Source organism: Cryptomeria japonica, chromosome 4 (assembly GCF_030272615.1).
Source record: "Cryptomeria japonica chromosome 4, Sugi_1.0, whole genome shotgun sequence".
Taxonomy (NCBI): Eukaryota; Viridiplantae; Streptophyta; class Pinopsida; order Cupressales; family Cupressaceae; genus Cryptomeria; species Cryptomeria japonica.
The window spans coordinates 169,536,444-169,555,170 of record NC_081408.1 but is presented as its reverse complement, the minus strand read 5'-3'; the positions used below and the strand labels follow the sequence as shown (position 1 = coordinate 169,555,170).

The 18,727-nt window shown below is 37.1% G+C and overlaps 1 protein-coding gene across 2 annotated transcripts in view; it reads left to right on the top strand.

Annotated features, from left to right (window-relative positions):
• Positions 1-18,727, top strand: part of LOC131048987 (uncharacterized) — a 185,283-nt gene that overhangs the window by 59,083 nt on the left and 107,473 nt on the right. The window lies entirely within an intron of this gene.

The following is an 18,727-nucleotide window of genomic DNA, read 5'->3' as shown; positions in this document are numbered from 1 at the left end:
TCTCAGTAATCTTTTGTTTTTGAGTTGCTGGTCCAAAATTTGTTGCAAAGCTGCAAGCATGAAGGAATTGTAATGTCTATTTTGGGTTGCTATGTAAAGCTAGTATTTTCTATCTTTGCTTCCAGAATATGGTAAGAATTTCTGTTGTATAAGGCATAGCAGCATTAATTGTTTGGGGAATTAATTGGCAAACCAAAAGTATAAGATTTTTTGAAAAAATTGGGGAAAAAATGGATTTACAAAAAAATGTTAAAAATTGAAAAAAAAAAAATCAAAAACTACTATTTTTTGAATTTTTAAGGGCATTTCCATAGCATAGAGATATTGTAAGCAAACAAAGAAGAGACTTACAACACATGAATTGCAAAGTTGCATCAACATGGATACATATATGGGTACATTATCCAATAAGGATATGACTATTTTTCAAGACCCCCTAATATGGATACGGCTGAGCTATATATATATATATCTATGTATGTATGTATGTATGTACACAGACACACAAACATATATTGTTAATACGGGTATGAACAGATAGCTGGGTGTCGAGTGCCCTACTTTATTGATTTGTGCATGTGACTGGGTTATGTTGCCCCAATTCATCTCAGAATATAACAAACTATAATTCGTTGGGGTTCTAGTCATTTATCTGTAGGGGATCGGCGCCAAACCCACCCACCTTGGGGCCGAGTCCAATATTGAGTTCCTATCTAATAGTTTCCTCTTATCCTTTAGTCTTCGCCTATATATAATATTTAACTATTAATCGTTGTTAATATATTAAATATAATTAAAAAATATACTAACAGTGATTAATAGTTATATTTTATTCTAACATTCCTTTCACTTGGGATTTTAGTTAGAAAATGTTGGAGTTGCAGAGAGGAGGCAGGGGAAGAAAATGAAGAAAGGAAAAAATCTGAAGGAGAAGGGAAGATTTTGGATGAGGAGAATTTTGGTGATGAGGAAGATCATATGGGAGCATTAATCATTAATGTTTCAGGGGAAGCGTTGATTGACAGAACCCTTATGGAAGATTCGGCAGTTATTTGTAGATTCATTGGTTCTAAGAGGGATAGGGAAACCATAAGAAAATGGATTAAAAATTCATGGAAGATGGAGCATATTCTGAAATTCCTCCCTAAAGGCTTCTTTATTGTGATTTTTTCTTCGGAGGATGATAGAGATTTTTTTTTTACAATGGGGTCTATGGGGATGGAGGATTGTCCTTTGTATATGCAAAGTTGATTCTCCTCTGTATATGCAAAGGTAGCATGTTAATTTCAACTTGATAATTTTATATCCATATAATTCTCTTATATGGATTAGATTGTATAATTTACCAATTGAATATTGGTCAGAGGAATACTTGGAAAAGATTGGTAGAACATTAGGAACAATTATAGATATTGATACAGAATTGGTCAATGGAGATTCCTACCTGTATGCTAGAATAAAAATATTAGCGGTCAGAAAAATTCCTAGTGAAATTAGACTCTGTGTTCAGAGTAAGCATTGGCTGCGAAAAGTAGAAATTGAAGAAGAAATATTTTTTGTCTTAGATGTCATAGTAGGGATCATATTGAAACTAATTGCAATAGGAATGTGAAGAGGAGGAGAAAATGGGTCCCCAAAGCAAACATGGAAACCCTAAATTTGGAGAAACCAATAATAGAAAAGACGGTTGCAAGTGATTTGGTTTCGAAAGAGAACGGGGTATGTTCAGGATCAAAGAGAATACAGGACAATAATTTGCAAGGAAAAGTAGAGATGACAAACTTTCCTTATAATAAGATTGATAAAAATATATTGAGGGAGGAAGGGAATAGAAGTTCAAAAAATATTACTATTAGAAATAAATCAGTGAGCATTGAATACTGAAGAAATAGTATTGAAAAATTTTAGGTTCAGCCTCAAGCGAAATTGCCAAAATCTAAGGGTAAGGATATTCATGCAGAAGTTAACATTCATGAAACAAATGTTACAGATAAGGAGGAATTATCATGTGAAAAAGGGGAATGGGATTCGGGTAAGGAACAAACAGAAATGGATCATCTTGATACTATTGATCCGAGATGCATTAGCCAAGCCATGGCTTTTTATTTGGGTAGATCAGGGAAGAGAAGAGGAAGAAAGACCTATAAGCAAAAGAGGGAGGAAGAGGCCACCGAAAAAGGCTTTCCAAGCATTAAGCAATTTCTAGTGAAATGCAAGGGAGATAAATCCTCCCTTGGACAACCATGAAAATAATTGCTTGGAATGTCAGGGGTATTTCTGCGCCTGACAAAATACATCTTATTAGGTGTCAGATGGAGAGGTTGATGGCGGATATCTTTTTGTTACAAGAAACTAAGATCCATGCTTTTGTTGGAGAGGTGTATGCAAAGTATTGTGAGTTATGGAAAGGCATTTTTGTTGATGTGATTGGTTCGGTGAGTGGTCGGGGGGGTTTGTGGAACCTGGACAAGATTGATATTTCTCTCATTGAGTATTTTTTCCAATGGATGCTTTGCAGGGTGATGCTCAAATCAAATAATAAAATCTTTCACATATTTAATGTGTTTGGTCTGACCAAGATGAAGGAGAAATATTACAAATGGTAGGACTCTGGAGTAATCAAATTGTTAATGATGAATGCATTATTCTCGGGGGAGATTTTATTGCACTATTGGACCCTAGAGAAAAAAGTGGAGGTATTTCTGGAGCGCACAAAGTAATGATTGATTTTCAAAACTTTGTTGCGGATATGGATGTTGAAGATTGCATTTCAAAAAATGGAGTCTTTACATGGAATAATCGGAGGGCTGGCTTAACGAGTATTGTGGATAGGCTTGATCGGTTCTTTGTGGGACATGGCTGGATGGGAGATCAATTCAATTGTGAAGTAAACATTTTACCTATTTTTGCTTCTGATCATTTTCTTGTTTGATTAATATTAAATCTAGTGAAGTCCAAAGTTTGGTTTGTTTAAATTCTCCAATATGTGGTGGAGAGATCCATCTATGGAAGATTTGTTGAGAGTGATGGGAGGAGAGTAATATATTTAATGGAACCGTTTCATTCTATTTTATGAAGAGACTATTTTTTGAAACAAAAATTGAAAAATTGGAATGTAGAGAGCATTTCTAAAACATTTTTGTTGAGGAGAAAGTGGAAAATGAGTTAGAAGGATTGAATGAGAGTTATAAGGATGGGTATGTATGTTGAGGATTTGAAGAAGGAAAGAGAACTCAAAGAAATAAATTCAGAATTATTGGCTAGGGAAGAGATATATTGGAGGGAAAAGGCTAGAGATAATTGGTTCGCTGTAGAGGATCTCAATATGAAGTATTTTCATGCGTTGGTCAAGAGCAGAAGAGAGAAATAAAATAGCGGAGATTCATATCAATGACACGGTGGAGATAGAAGAGGGAGCGGTGGATCATTTTAAAAATCTATTGGATGGTCAAAGGCATACTTTATTTTGAAAAAGGGTGGAATTATTGGAATATATTCCTTCTCGTATTGGGGAAGAAGATGATAAGATGCTTATGGAAGAATTTTCTCAGGATGAATTAAAAGTGGCTGCCTTTTCAATTACAACCCGAAAAAACTTTTGGTTCGGATGGATTCCCAGACAAATTTTACCAAAAATGCTAGAATTTTATAGGTCAAGATGTGAGAAAAGTGGTAGAGGATTTAGGAAGAAAAAAAAGATTTGTGAAGGATTTGAACAATATGATTATTGCTCTTATTCCCAGAAAAGAGTGTGTAAAATTTTTGGAGATTATCGACCCATTTCTCTTTGCAATACAATTTACAAAATTATTACAAAGGCATTGGCAAACAAATTTTAAAAGATTTTGGAAAAAATTATATCTGAGGAACAAAATGGTTTCGTGCCAAAGAGAGAAATCATTGATGATATCATTATAGTAATGAGGTAGTTAACATGATTGACAAGGAGAAAACTAAAGGTATGCTTATTAAACTAGACATAAGTAAGGCTTATGATCATGTAAATTGGAATTTTATTCTTGTGGTCCTAGAGAAATTTGGTTTTGGTGCTGATTGGATTGGATTAATCAAAGCATGTATTTACTCTCCTCATTATTTTGTGTTGGTCAATGGTTTGCCATGTAGTTTTTTTCTGCTTTAAATAGGCTCCGCCAAGGCGACCCAAGTTCTCCCTTTTTGTTTGTGACAATGGTGGAAGCAATGGGCAGATTCATTAAAATGTGGAGAGAGAATAAAATTTGGAAAGGTATTTGGGTTTCATAAGACTTCATTATCTCCCATTCACAGTTTGCTAATGATACGATTTTGTATGGTGAAGCCTCGATGAAAGAAGCAAAGATCATCAAGGGTGCAATAGAAAAGTATACTTCTGTTTCTGGTCAAATTTTCAACAGGGATAAATCAGAAGTTTATTTTTTTAATATTAACAAAACCATTCAGAAGAGGATAGCTTATCATTTAGATTTTACCATTGCTTCTCTCCCATCAAAGTATTTGGGAGCTCCATTAATTAGTGCAGGATGTAGATCAACACATTGGGAGGAAACAATTAATAATTGCAGAAATAAGATAGCATTTTGGAAAAACAAATGGTTGACGTTGGTTGGAAGGATTTTGATGATAAAAACAATTTTGGCAGTTGTTCCTACTTTTGTGATGCCCTGTTTCAAGATGACTTGCAAGGTAGTTAGTAGCATTGATGGAATTATGAAGAGATTTATTTGGGAAGGATTGATAGAAGAAAGAAAGATTCCATTGCTGGGGTGGGGTTTGGCCTGTCAACCCAAAGAATATGGGTGTGCAGGATTGAGTAAAATGATTAAGCAAAATTTGGCATTAGGGGCTAAGGTTATATGGAAGATTTATAAGCAACCTGACAAATTGTGGGCATGTATTCAATGGAACAAATATCTAGATCAAGATGCACCTTTAAGAATTCTCACATGGGCAAATTCAGAAGGGGGATATATGACCAGGAGGTTCCTATGGGAGAGTAGATAAATTATTACTAGCCACTTATCTCAGAGAATATGCAATGGTAAAACAACAAAACTTGGACAGAATTGTGGAATGGAGAGGAAGCTTTAATTAACATGGTTGCATCAATGGATTGGATACCTAGGGTAATCGAGAGATCGGGGGAAGTGGTAGCTGACTATGACAGTAGAGAGACAGATTTAATGGGAGACTCTTTTGAGTGGATTAATATGGAGGGGCTGGGCATTCTAGACAACAAAATCGAAACAGTAAAGAATGCACTAAGGAAGAGAAAAATTTGGTTATCTAGTGAAGAGGATGAAGTCTTTTGGTGTGTTGCTTTGTCATGAAAGTACTCAGTGAAACTGGGATATCAAATTTAGAATGTGTGTAGTAATATTAAGTGTGGATGGCCTCGAAATTTATGTTGGCAATTCCTTTATGCTTCCTAAGGCGGGAGCTTTCTTGTGGACGACCCTTCATGGGTGTATTTTGACAAGTGATCGATTGCAAAAAATGGGTATACAAGGACCAAGTGTTTGTATGTTTTGCTTTGATAACAGTGAATAGTCCATATTCTTTTAAATTGTCCCTTTGCAAATAAATGTTGCGACTGGCTATTTTCTTCCTTGGGATGGACTAGTATGAGACAGCACAGTTTGCTCCAATTTATACAAGGGTGGCCATGCAGAGACATGAAAAATACATGGAGCGATGTTTGGAATATTGCGGCTTCCATGGTGGCTTGGCACCTCTGGAAGGACAGGAATAGGAAACCTTTTCTAGAAAAGGTACTTCCGGTGGCAAAGGTTATTAAGAAAATTGAAGGAGGTATTTGTGAGGTTACGAATTCAAACCAAATGATTGAAAAGAATTTAGTTTTTACATCATGGGATTCAAAGCTTCAAAAGAAATGGACTAGGTTCAAGCCTCTAGCTTATTTAGTCCCAAATAAAGGTAAGGTTAGAAAGTATGTTAAATGGAAGGTTTTGGCACTGGGAAGACTCAAATTGAATTTTGATGGGGCTGCAAGAGGGAATCCGGGAGCAGTAGGGGCTGGATGTATAATTAGAAATGATAAAGGAAAATGCATCTGGGCCTTGGCTAGAATGTTGGTATAGCCTCAAATAATGAAGTAGAATTCGAAACACTAGCATGTGGTCTGAGGTTATGTATTAGCAAAGGGATTAAAAATATAGATATAGAAGGGGATTCGTTACTATTTATCAATGCAGTTACTAAAAATGATATTGAAAATTGGAAGTTAAAAAAATGGATGAAAATAATACAAGATGATTTAAAGACAATGGATAGTGTATCCACAGCTCATGTATATAGAGAAGCAAATAGTATAGCCGATAAAGTTGTTATGGTATAGAGTTGGACAATAAGGAAAAGATACGGTCATTGACAGAGATTTGTAAGTGATTTGATTAAAGCTGCTAGTGAAGATTGGCTGAACGGATAGAGGCTTCTTCGGACCTGATTTAGACAATGACAATAGTACTTGCAAGTATTTTTGGCATCTCAAGCTCATATGGTTTTGTAAAAGGAGCAGTATGTAGAGGAGGCGAAGGATTTGTTTACAAAGGACCAGTCTTGATTGGATTGGATCTGCCAGGATGTGCATTTGAATAAAATATCTCTGCCAAAACGCAGATCCTTGAAAGTCGGGGAAGATGTTTCCAGTTCACTGATGGTTTATATAAACCGGTTCATGGTTAAAGACATCAAAAGGATCTGGTCTATATATGTGTTTCTTTTGCAGGTTTGAACGTAGGGCATGGCGGGTAGAGTCAGCTTTGGGGTCATTTGCAATTGCCCAAAGGAGGACGTGGATAATGAGTTGAAGAGGCTTTTTTTTGTTGGAAGAGGACTACTTGCTGCCTGTGGATTAAAGCGTTGTTGGAGCAAACTTTCTTTTTGGTGGCCATAAACATGATGGTGAGCTTTTGAGCAGGTTCTTTACCATCATTGTTCAGGCCACGAGATTGCAATATAAAGTAGTAAGGTTGGCCCATCGTATCTTGAAAGAGGAGCTCAAAGGAGGAGTTGTTGCAGCTTTACAATCAGTTGAACCCAACCCCAACCAAGGATATATTGCTGAGATCTTTGATGCAAAGGCTGTTGCAAAGAAAAATAGGATGGAAGAGGCTCTCGGATTGTATCGAGAGGGGCTTGACAACAATACTATTGTTCCTTTCCTGAGTATGTTGGTTTATATGGAGATTTATTCTCCACCTCTCAGATGGAGAGGATTGATGTTTAAAGTGAAAGGATCAAAACTATTTTTCGTTGGATGTACTAGTTTTTTTAGATTAATATAAAGAGATCTACCCCCATAAGTATAAGCTTATCGAAAAAAAAGAGAGATTTTTTTTGATCGATCAAAAGCAAGTTATATTTTATATAGATTTATATTTTTTTTAATTATATTTAATATATTTTATTTTAATTTTATATTCATATTTAAATATTGAAATATTTAAGTATTATCTATTTGTTATTTTTTAATTATATTTAATATATATTCTAAACTTTTAATTGCTGTTAATAATTTAAATATAATTAAAAAATATATTAAGAATGATTATTACTTAAGAGTTATATTTTATATGCATGTATATTTTTTTAATTATATTTAATATATTTTATTTTAATTTTATATTTGGATTCAAATATTGAAATATTTAAGTATTATTTATTGTTAATATTTAATTTTATTATATTTTGTTTATTTTAATTTTTAATTGAAATGTAAGGCTGACTTTATTTAACTATGTGAAAAATATTGAAATTTATTTTCATTTTAATATTAGAATCGCTATATTTTATTTTAATTTTATATTCAGATTTAAATATTGAAATATTTGGGTTGGGGGCCTAGCTCGATTGGCGAGAGCTTCCGGTGGTGAAGCATGAGGTCTAGTCTCCCCCCTAGCCCACGTGGTACTAGAGGACGTGTCGCACCAACGCCATTGGTCACGTTAAAAAGTTTACTTCACGCACTGCAGTTTATAGGGGGGTGCTTTACCCGATTCCTATCGTCTAAAAAAAATAAATATTGAAATTTTTAATTATTATTTATTGTTACCAGTTAATTATATTATATTTATTTGTTTTAATTTTTTAATTTAAATGTAAGGATGATTTTATTTAACTACTTTAAAAATATTGAAATTTATATTCGTTTAAATATTAAAATCGCACTAAGTATGTTGCACATTAAGAAAATTATAAATATTAACCGAAAAAATAAAAGTGGAAACTATAGTTTGTTGGCAACAATGCAGTAGACTGAGGGGGGGGGGGGGTGAATAAGTTTGCACCAAAAACTTCTGCAACTCAAACCACAACTTAGATTTGATAATGAACAATTAAAGCATAAAACAACACCTCATCAATAACACAGATAACACCAAGATTTTTGACGTGGAAAACCCTCTTAAGGGAAAAACCATAGTGGGAACCTACCCACAATGAGATAATACCCTGTTAGGAGTAAGTGAAATATTACAATGGGGAATTGTTGACGTGTATTTTGTACACTATCAAACACAGAATAAAATACCCAAGGGTACCTTATCCTCTCTTGAGTAAAGTCTCCGAATGCTGAAGATGTCGCGAAAAGGATCAATCGGGATGACTTCAAGGTTCTTTGTTGTAGGATCTCTATGTGTGGATAAGCACCAGTGGTCATTGTGAATGCTGTTTCTTCAAGGGGTCTTACGCACTTTGAAAGCTGGTCTGTGTTACTCTTACTTGATTGCAGGAACAGGAATTTCCTAATACTAACAAATTCTCAAAAAAGATCAAAAGATAGGGTTTTCAAGAGATGAATTCTAATCTAATCCTAAGAATGACTCAATGTAGGCTAGACTTGGTAAGATTCTACCAATTTCAGTATTGCCAAGGAATTACAACTCTACTGGAATTGATGCGATCTTCTAAGGTGATTAGTGATTTTCAAATCATCAAGAATTATAGATACTATCATAAAGATACATATCAATATTTCAATAACGATTGAAGGTTCGAGCAATCTCAATATCTTCAGTTGACCACACAAGGCGTCCTTACAATCAGTAAGAAGCTAGTGGTTTGGAACGTGAATCTCACCAAAGATCAAGCACAACACTTAGTCCTTCAAAATTAAATACTACTTCGACTGAGAATGATTCAAGAAAGTAAACAACCATGAAGATAGCCACAAGAATTGCAATAAAACACCATAACTTCAATATTTTATTGATCTCAAAGCCAAAATAGACAACAATTGTTCGAAATTCTTTCTTCACTACTCAATCTTGCTACAAAATAACTTTCTTCTCTCCAAAGCTCTTCTAACCTCTAATTACTAATCTAATTTCTAATGACAAAATGAAAATGAGTGAGGGTATATATAGCATCCTCAATTACAATGGACGGCCCAGATCAAAAGAAGATCAATGGTTGAGATTCTGACACCTAAACCCTAATTAGGGTTTGTTACAAAAAGTTCCCTTTTTAGATGAACATAATTAAATGCATAGCCAAATATTTAATTGGCACAAAAGTCGAGGAAACATAGACCAATGATAATTAAGATGCCACATCATTCTATAACAACCTTTCTTCTAGAACCTTGTTGCCTTTCCAATGCTCTTTCTTAGCATATGCAATGAATCTGGACACAATTCCTTCAACTTCAACAATGGGAATCTCAGGAAGATTCTTCATGCGTTCCTCCAAGTGGATAACCTGATCAAAGGCAGTGAGAAGAGCCGTTTCCCATCCAGGTTCGAGTTCTTTGATCTTCTCAATCAGGAGCACAGTAGTGAACATTAGATCCCGTTGCTCATCTGTGATGACATTCTCATCTTTGCAAAAGATGACCTTGACTCTCTCTTCCAACTCTTGGAGGTCCACATCCATCTCAACCTCGATCCTTCTGCCAAGAATGGTACACAACACTTCAAACACCTTATCCTGAATTGGATGGATGACACCTTCAACTTGATTGCATTTGGTGCTGATGTCTTAAAAAGAACCTCTTTCATCTGGAGTAGAGTTGACCACTGAAGTAGGTTATGAGCTCCTCCATCCATTATCTTTTCTTGTGCTAGGATCTTCCTTGGTGTTTGCCTGATTACTTGCAGAACAGGAATGATAACATCTCTAGTGTGAGCGAAAGCGGCTACAGTTATCATTAGGTTGTGGACGATCTCAAGGACCTGGATAGCTTGGTGGATTGTCTTCATCATTCTTGTTGTAAATTCAACAACTACCGTGTGGGATTTGTCAATCCAAGAGCTCATAAGCTGAACCAAGCTCTTGACTCTTTCTGCCTCGCCAACCGATTCAAGGGGAAGTGCTTGCACAGGAGATACTGCTAGATCCTGACGTCTCAAGGGTTGATTGGGATGACTAAAGTAGCCTCTCCAAGCACCTCTCTCTCTCTCAAGCTTTCTATTCTTTTCCATTTCTTCTTTAAGTTTGCCCTTAAGTGCTTCAAATGAATCGGTTGCCTCATCCATTGCCTGCTCAGTAGTGAGTGGGCCCAGCTCAAATGTTTCTACATCATACTCATCTGCAAGAATTTCACCTTCATACTTGTCCACTACTGGTGTAGCTATCTGCAACTTCCTAGATCCTGTCTCATCCCTTATCACTTTGGACATCTTCGTGGCCTTCGTCTTCTCCGTTACTTCTTGAGAATTTTCTATAAGGATCTCTAAGTCAATTACATCTTCTTCATCTTCAATCACAATCACCCTCGTCAGTCTCTCTTTCAACCAATCTGGAATGGCAGATTTGGTCTCTCTCACTTGTATTTCCTTAGGTAATGGTTCATCTTCTCGGAGAGGAGATGTCACCTCATCATCATTTTCCTGATCCTCCTGTAGCTCATCAATTTGTAGCGGTTGACTTGATGAATGTTGAGGTGTTTGTCCCTTCTCTAGTTTATCATTCTGTACCATGGATTCCGTAGATTCATCAATCTCTGGTACCATCTTCTCTTGACCTTCAGCTTGACTTGCCTTCTTTCCATGTCGAGAAGATGTGCCTCATGGGCGATCCCGATTGGCCTCTTGCTTCTTCTTGAGGGTTCTCTTTTCTCAGGTCTTTCTTTCCTCTTTGAGCCTCTAGGATGAGAATTGTCTTCACTTACGCTCGCTCCTCCTTCTTCTGCTCTTTCCTCCAAAGTAAAAGTCATTGGTATGTTCTGCTCTCTTAACTTTTGATGTTGTACATCCACCCATCTGCGAGTACATGACAAAACTGGAGCCATCAAAGCTCTCAAGTCCGAAATCTCAGGCTCACTCCAATCTATCTTCACTCTCTTATCTTCTTTGTCATAGGATGACTGGAGATGTCTGCCACTGCCCTGAGCTTGATCGGCTACTCTGTAAACTTTGCATTTCCTTATGAAATCTAAAGGTAATCTGGAATGCATCTTTCTTTTCACTTCTAAATCACTTGAGAGATTCATCCAAAAGTCTTCCACCTGAAACTCATGTCCGTACTTCCTAGCAACTGTCTCCTCCATATAACCATAAGGATCAAAATTCTCCCATGGGGCAAAGAAGGTGAATGAATACAAGGCTAATTCCTTCTCTGCATCCTCCGAAGCTTGAGTATTAGGACATACCTCAATTGAATTCCCCAATATGATAGGTACGGGAATTCCATTTCCATGCTTGAGTCTGGATACCCTTGCACAAGCTACCAATTGTTTGGCTACCTCAAGTAGCACTATTCTATCTGTCGGATATCTCGGCAACATGTAGGGAGGTGAAGGACATCCTTGAACTCTGATGTATGTAAACTTTTGAAACTGGATGAACCATGCACCATACCTCTTCATAAGCTCTTGGGCATCCAGAGATAGTTGATTGTGAATCCCGCCTTGCAATATCCTAGTGCTGTTCATCGTGAAGGTATCATTGACTAACTTGTAGTCACTTCCAGGTGGATGATGCAAATGAACATAAGAGTCACAAACTCTCACTTCTCCGGGTCCTCTTCCGATCACTCCTCTGTGAGGTAGCCCTCCATACTCAAAACTCCTGATCAAGGCATATATGACATATGAGCTCATGTGGAACGACTTGGTAGGCCTTAGTCTTCTCAACTGCACATCCAGGCAATTGCTAATAATCCTGGCCCAATGAATCGTTCCTTTCCCTTGGACAATCACTTGAATGAAGTAGAACATCCATTTCTCGAAGTAGAAGGTTTGAGGAGCCCCTCTAATTCGATTGAGCAAAGTTATCAAATCTCTGTACTCCTCTTGGAAATCAATCCTATGCGGTGTATTGGGAATCTTGTTCAGGCGAGGACGACTTTTGAGCAACCAATTCTTGTTGATGAGATTCAGGCAAGTGTCGGGATCATCTTCATACATTGACCTGGCTCCTTCTAGGCTTTTGTAAATCATATCTTTATGCTCTGGAAGATGGAGAGCCTCACTTATAGCCTCCTCTAAAGGGTAAGCCAAAGTGTTTCCTTCCTTGGATATGATCGATCTCGATTGTGAGCCATAATGGCGGGCACACTCGATCCTCAGCTCATGACACTGGACTGCTGGAGGGAAACCGGCCGCCTTGATGATGCCACTTTCAATTATTCTCTTCGCGACAGGTGATGGCTTGCCAATGTAGGGGACCTCTCGAAACTTCTTCACATTGAAGTTTCCCAAGTTGGTATCTCCGATATTGCTCCATTTGGACACGATCCTAGTCTCCAATTCTTCGTTCTTCTGATCTTCCTTCATGAGAGCCGGGCGACTAGTAGATTGTCCTGCCTTTGGAGTCGCCATCTTGACACCTACACAACATTTCACAATTAGTAATATATCTTGAAGCGTAGAAATATAGAGTAGAAAGGAAGATTTAAGATTTTAATTAGGAAACTTCATGATAAATCTTGAGTTATCATTTCCTAATTAACTACGCGAAACTTAGAATTTTCAAAACAAAAGTTCAAAATTCAAATCCTCAACAATGGTGTCAAGATGATTTCGCCATACCTCCACTTGAGTATTAAACTCTAAGAAATGATGCAAAAATAGGTGAATTTCGCTAGGCAAAATGTAGATCAAAGTTCTCCCTTGAATAAAATGCGCCTCCCTTAGCCTTCAAGAGAATCAACTCCACTTCCTTCTAGTCTCCAACACTTGAAAGAAAATCGCTCCAAGCAAACCAGATTTCGCACCTTCAATTAGCCTTCCAAATTCGCGCTTGAAGCAATGATTGAATGATTTGAATTGTGAAAAAAAAAACACCTCCAATATATAGAGCGCTCACCACTTTGCTCCCTCTAGGCCAACTTGGCAAAAAGAGGTTAAAAATAAATAAATTTCAAATAAAAGGGGGGCCAACTTGGCAAAATAAGTGAAAATAAGGCCTTGTGCGCTCCACATTTAATTTTAATTTAATAAAAATTAATTTTAAATGCCTTCACAATAAAAGTTCGATTTTTAAAGGCTTAAAATTAATTTATTAAATGCCAAAATGTCTTTATTTAATGCCAATTTAATTTTAATTTTTTCAAATGCCTCAAAATTAGCAATTTTGGCAATCTAATGCAATTTGGAGAATATTAATTTTTAAAACAAGGCTTAATGAGATTTCATGAGGATTTCGCCCTGGACCCTCTCTGAGGGTCAGGAGCGACTTTTGATTTTTAGCCTTGAATATTCCACATTTCAACTTGAAAATCTCTTGGAGGGTAAATTGATATCCCCTCAACTTGTTGCACTTCAAATTTGACATTTTTTATGAGGAAAAATAGGTGAAAATGCAAATTTCGCTATGGGCCCTCTCTGAGGGTCAGGAGTGATTTTTCATTTCTTGCTCAAATTTAGCACTTTTCCACCTCCAAAATTTCTTCAAGACATTTCAATTAGGTCCTTTCACTGAATTGCAAACTTATCTCAATCCAATTTTGGAGAAAAGGTGTGATTTTGAAGTTTCTCGCTGTGGGCCCTCTCTGAGGTTCAGGAGCGATTTTTCATTTCTGACCAAAATCATCAAGTTTTAAATGCAAAATAATATTCATCTTGCTCTTGGAGGTCTCCTTGCCTTATCCTAACCTTGCCTTAGCACCATTTTGAAGAAAACATACATTTTTTGAAAATCTCACTATGGGCCTTCAGTGAAGGTCCATAGCGATTTTTTGGTTCTAGGCAAATTCCTTCATCTTTTAATCTTCAAATCACCTCCAAGGCATAACACATCACATTCTCCTCCTGTCCAAGAAAATTTTTATCTCCATTCTTCAAACCAAGGAGAGAAAACTGGAAAGTCGCTATGGGCCCTCTCTGAGGGTCCGTAGCGATTTTTGTAATTGCCTTCAAAATATTGATTCTCAACGATTTCTTTTCACTTCAAGGCTTTTCAAACATCGTTTCTAACCCATGCCTAACCTTAGCTTTCCTCAAACTTGGATGACAACTTCCCATTTTAGGTTTTTTTGCTGTGGGCCTTCAGTGAGGGTCCGTAGCGATTTCTCGCTGTGGGCCTTCTCTGAGGGTCCGGAGCGACTTTTTCATTTTGGGTTGATTTCCTCTTGTGTTGATCCTCCAAATTATATTCAACGGATAGAACTTGCCTTCCTCCATCCCCTCCAATCATGAAATCACTTTGATCCTGCAAGAATAATGCAAATTTGAAAATCTCGCTGTGGGCCCTCTCTGAGGGACCGTAGCGATTTTTGCTACCTGGACCAAAATGTTTCACTTTTCATCTAAAAATCACTTTGCCAAGGGAGATATTGTCTTGTTCTTTGCTATGAATAAAAATTCATATCCAAGAAAGGTCCAAAAATGTGCACACAAAGAAAATCGCTGTGGGCCCTCTCTGAGGGTCCGTAGCGATTTTTCCTTTCCTGGGCAAAACTCCTTCAATTCATCATCTTTGATCAAATCTGGATACTTCATTATGTTCATTCTATCCTTCATCATGCTCTTGACCTCTCAAATCGACCAAATAAGGCTTGCAATGATCCTTATAAGATTTCTCGCTGTGGGCCCTCTCTGAGGGTTTGTAGCGATTTTTCTGTTTTCAACAAGGTCCATCATTTTTAGCCAAAACTTCCTCAGGTGGGTGGAGAAAGTCATTTATTTTCCATTTATGATCAAATCTTGGTCTCTTTTCATTGCAAAATGAAGGAAATCAAAATCTCGCTGTGGGCCCTCTCTGAGGGTCCGGAGCGATTTTTTCTTAGTTTCCAAAATTCACCATCTTTCACATCTTCAAACCTTTCAGAGCATTAAGTCATGTTCAATCATCCTTCCAGGAGACCCTGCACAAAGTAATTTAGAAAAGTCAGTGACAAATATGACTTAAACAACATTTTTGCCCTAGACCCTCTCTGAGGGTCAGGAGCGATTTTACCCTTTTAGGCCAAACTGCTTCAAATTTAAGTCCCAAACTGCTTCACAAGGCAAAGTTCGGTCATTTTCAAGGTCAGGAACCAGTTAGCAAGCTCATCAAAAACAAGAAATTGCACTTGGGATAAATTTCGCCCTGGGCCCTCTCTGAGGGTCAGGAGCGATTTGTTTGCTTCAGGCATCATCTTGCTTCAAAAATTTGATCAAAACTCACCTAGGCAAGAACACACAATTTCACCTTCAAAAAATGCTAACACTTAGTCAAAATTGGATTTCACCCTAAAAACCTTGATTAGACCTAACCTGAGACCTATTTGACTCTCCTAAAAGATCTACCTTATTTCAATCATTTCGAATCTTCAGGAGGACGCTTAACAACTTTCAAAATTTGACTGGACTCAGCATGAATAACATCCAAAAGAAACCCCTAAGGTTTAGCCCTAGTCCAGACAAACAACTCACTCACTCAAAACCCTAAAAGCAGGGAGAGCAACAAGCAAAACAAAAGCGAAAAAGAGGGGGTCCCCATTCTAATGGGGCGATGTGTGAAATGGTCACAACAGGAATGCACATGCATTAATGCCCAGTGCCTAGAGCTCACTGCTCAAAATAAGAAACCCAGACAGGCTACAACCTTTACGGGGAAGGTTCACTACCTTACAGGAAGTCACCTTGACTTACAAAAACATTCAGATTACATCCCGAGAATCATGAATTGATAAAATAGCATCTCAACATGCCTAAGTATAGTTCCGGTTAAGCACATTGCCTGATTTGCTTTGCAACACACTTCTTCACAAACTCGCTCGACTGTTGAATGATTAGATCATTATTCGCACATACAAATACCTTTCTCAATGATTAGTTACCTCACACAATGATTACAATGCATATTTATACACATCATCAATCTATGTTTCAAGGTCGGCTTACCACACGTTACATAATACAAAAATATAATCATACATGCCAAAATAATGCATGCGGACCAAAACAATGTCAGCTAAGACATTGTCTAGACCTAAACAACCACCGCAAATAAGAAACACCTCCAAGAATAATGCCCCAATCATCCGCAACACGCTACAACAACGAAAACATCGCATAACATGAAGAACATCAGCGGACCAAGAAAATCTTCAATAACGCTCACAACAATCAATGCAGACCACCAATATGCATAGCACACAATCTAGAAACATCCTTTAGGCAACTTGAATCACACCGCAACAACCACAACACAAGAATCATCATCATCAATATACTAGAGCACAAAAACATCAACATAACTGACTGTCAAACTAAACGATTTGCTTATGGATCTCCAAATCATGAACCACTTGAACTAAGGACACATATCAACGTCCCAAACTCATCCCACACATTCGCAAACAAGGATATTCTGGATCATAACATACGGATTTACCAAAACTTGCAACACTGAACAACTGAAAAACCAACTGCGATACTGGATCTCACAACTCAATCAAATCATCATGCGGACCTCTGAGACTACAATTGGATCAATTGAAGATAAGTATCTCACGACCCATTAAACCGCATCAGCTCATTTGCAACATACAGGCTCAACATCACATATGTTGACATTAATGGCAACATATCAACCAATATCCAACATAGTTCTCATTGGAAATAAATCGAACTTGCTTTTACTTTTTTGTGATCCCTCTTCACTGGTATGCGTTCCTTGCTTCCCTAGTGCGTTCTTGAGTAGATTTTGAGGTTTTACTCTAAGAGACACTTAGATGCGGAATAAAAATGTTGGAAGACGATGCTGTTAACTTGCAGTGCAATGCCATCGACCAAACACACTCAACAACGATGCCGTTAACCTGCAATTCCACGTCGACATACTTCTTTTACACAATTTCATGCTTTTTCATCACGTTTTAGGGTTTTGCGGTGGGTTTCTTTATTTGTGATTTTTTCCTAGATTATTCTTGTGATTTTTTCTTGACTTATCAGGAGAAAAAGATGGAAAAAGCGCTGACTGATTTTATGTGATTTTTTGGGGTAAAAAATCGTCAACCTTCTCAATCGTTGATTAATCGCGGCTAATTGCGATTTTTTCCCTATGTTAGCTTCTATTGTACAAGGTGGGTGTGGGATTGGCTGCCCTTCATTGGGTGCTGGATGTTTGCCTGCATTATTTGGTATGAGAGTGAGGAGAAGACCTTTGGTCATTGTGAATTTTTTCTTGAAGAATTCTGAAGAGTCAGTTGCAGTTGGTGGAAGTCCTACAATTGTAGAGGATTAAGAGGTAAAGATGGCTCCTGGTGATGTTGGTATATCAGAGGGAATAAGAGCAATAGTCGCAAGGTTGGAAGCCTTGGAAATGGCCCAAAGGAGAAGTGTAATGGTTGATAATGTGAGTGAAGATCAAGTAGTACATGAACCAGCTAAATGAGGTGGAGAATATATGAATGAACCCTTATAATGGCTATCTCTTATTGGAAATCGACTATGGGTAGAGACTACATGTTACAATGGAAGGTTGAATGCAGAGGAATTGCATGATAAAGTAATTTGAGTTTGAATCTATAGAAGACCTATAGAAGGTGAGGTTGGCAAGTACCAAGCCAAAGGGTAATACATCCCTTTTGTAGGATCATATACAAATGGATTGACAAAGGAAGGGAAAGGAGAAGATTCAAACATGGGATTAGATGTGACAAAGACGAAACCAAAGTTTTTGCATTTTGATTATCATCTCAATTTGTTGAAGCAGCTACAAAATCTAAAGCTAAAGGAACTAAATGTCCAAGCATACACTGAAGAATTTTATTGGCTTAACATCCAAGTTGGGCGTGTGGAAGAAACCACAAAACAAGGTTCAATGTACCTCAATAGACTTGAATACTAGTCGAAGATTAGATGAGTATTTGGTAGAATAATATTTATTTACTCTGTTAATGGTCAATAATGTATTTTGTTAGGTGATATCTTAATTGCCTTTTGCAGTGTGTAGGTAGTTAGTTGGGTTAGTTGGCATATTAAATATCTAAAATATTTTATATGCCTATATATTGTAATTTGTTCTCAGTTAATATGAACAAGATATTTTACCAGTGAATTTGATTCTCACATGGTATCAGAGCTAGGGCACAAAACCTATTTTTCTCAAAAAATCTACATGTTTTTTAACGACCTAGGGTTTTTGCAACTTCGTCTAGGGTTTTGACCCTCTGTTTGAAGGCAAATTTTTTTTTCGATCGCAGATTCTTGGTGGGTTTTTTGAAACCTAAACTGGGTCACCATCAGATTTTTCTGGGTCTGCAGATTTGTTTTTGGGTAAGGTTTCTGCACATTCGACTAGGTTTTTGACCCTTCAGTTCAAGTCGAAATTTTATTTTG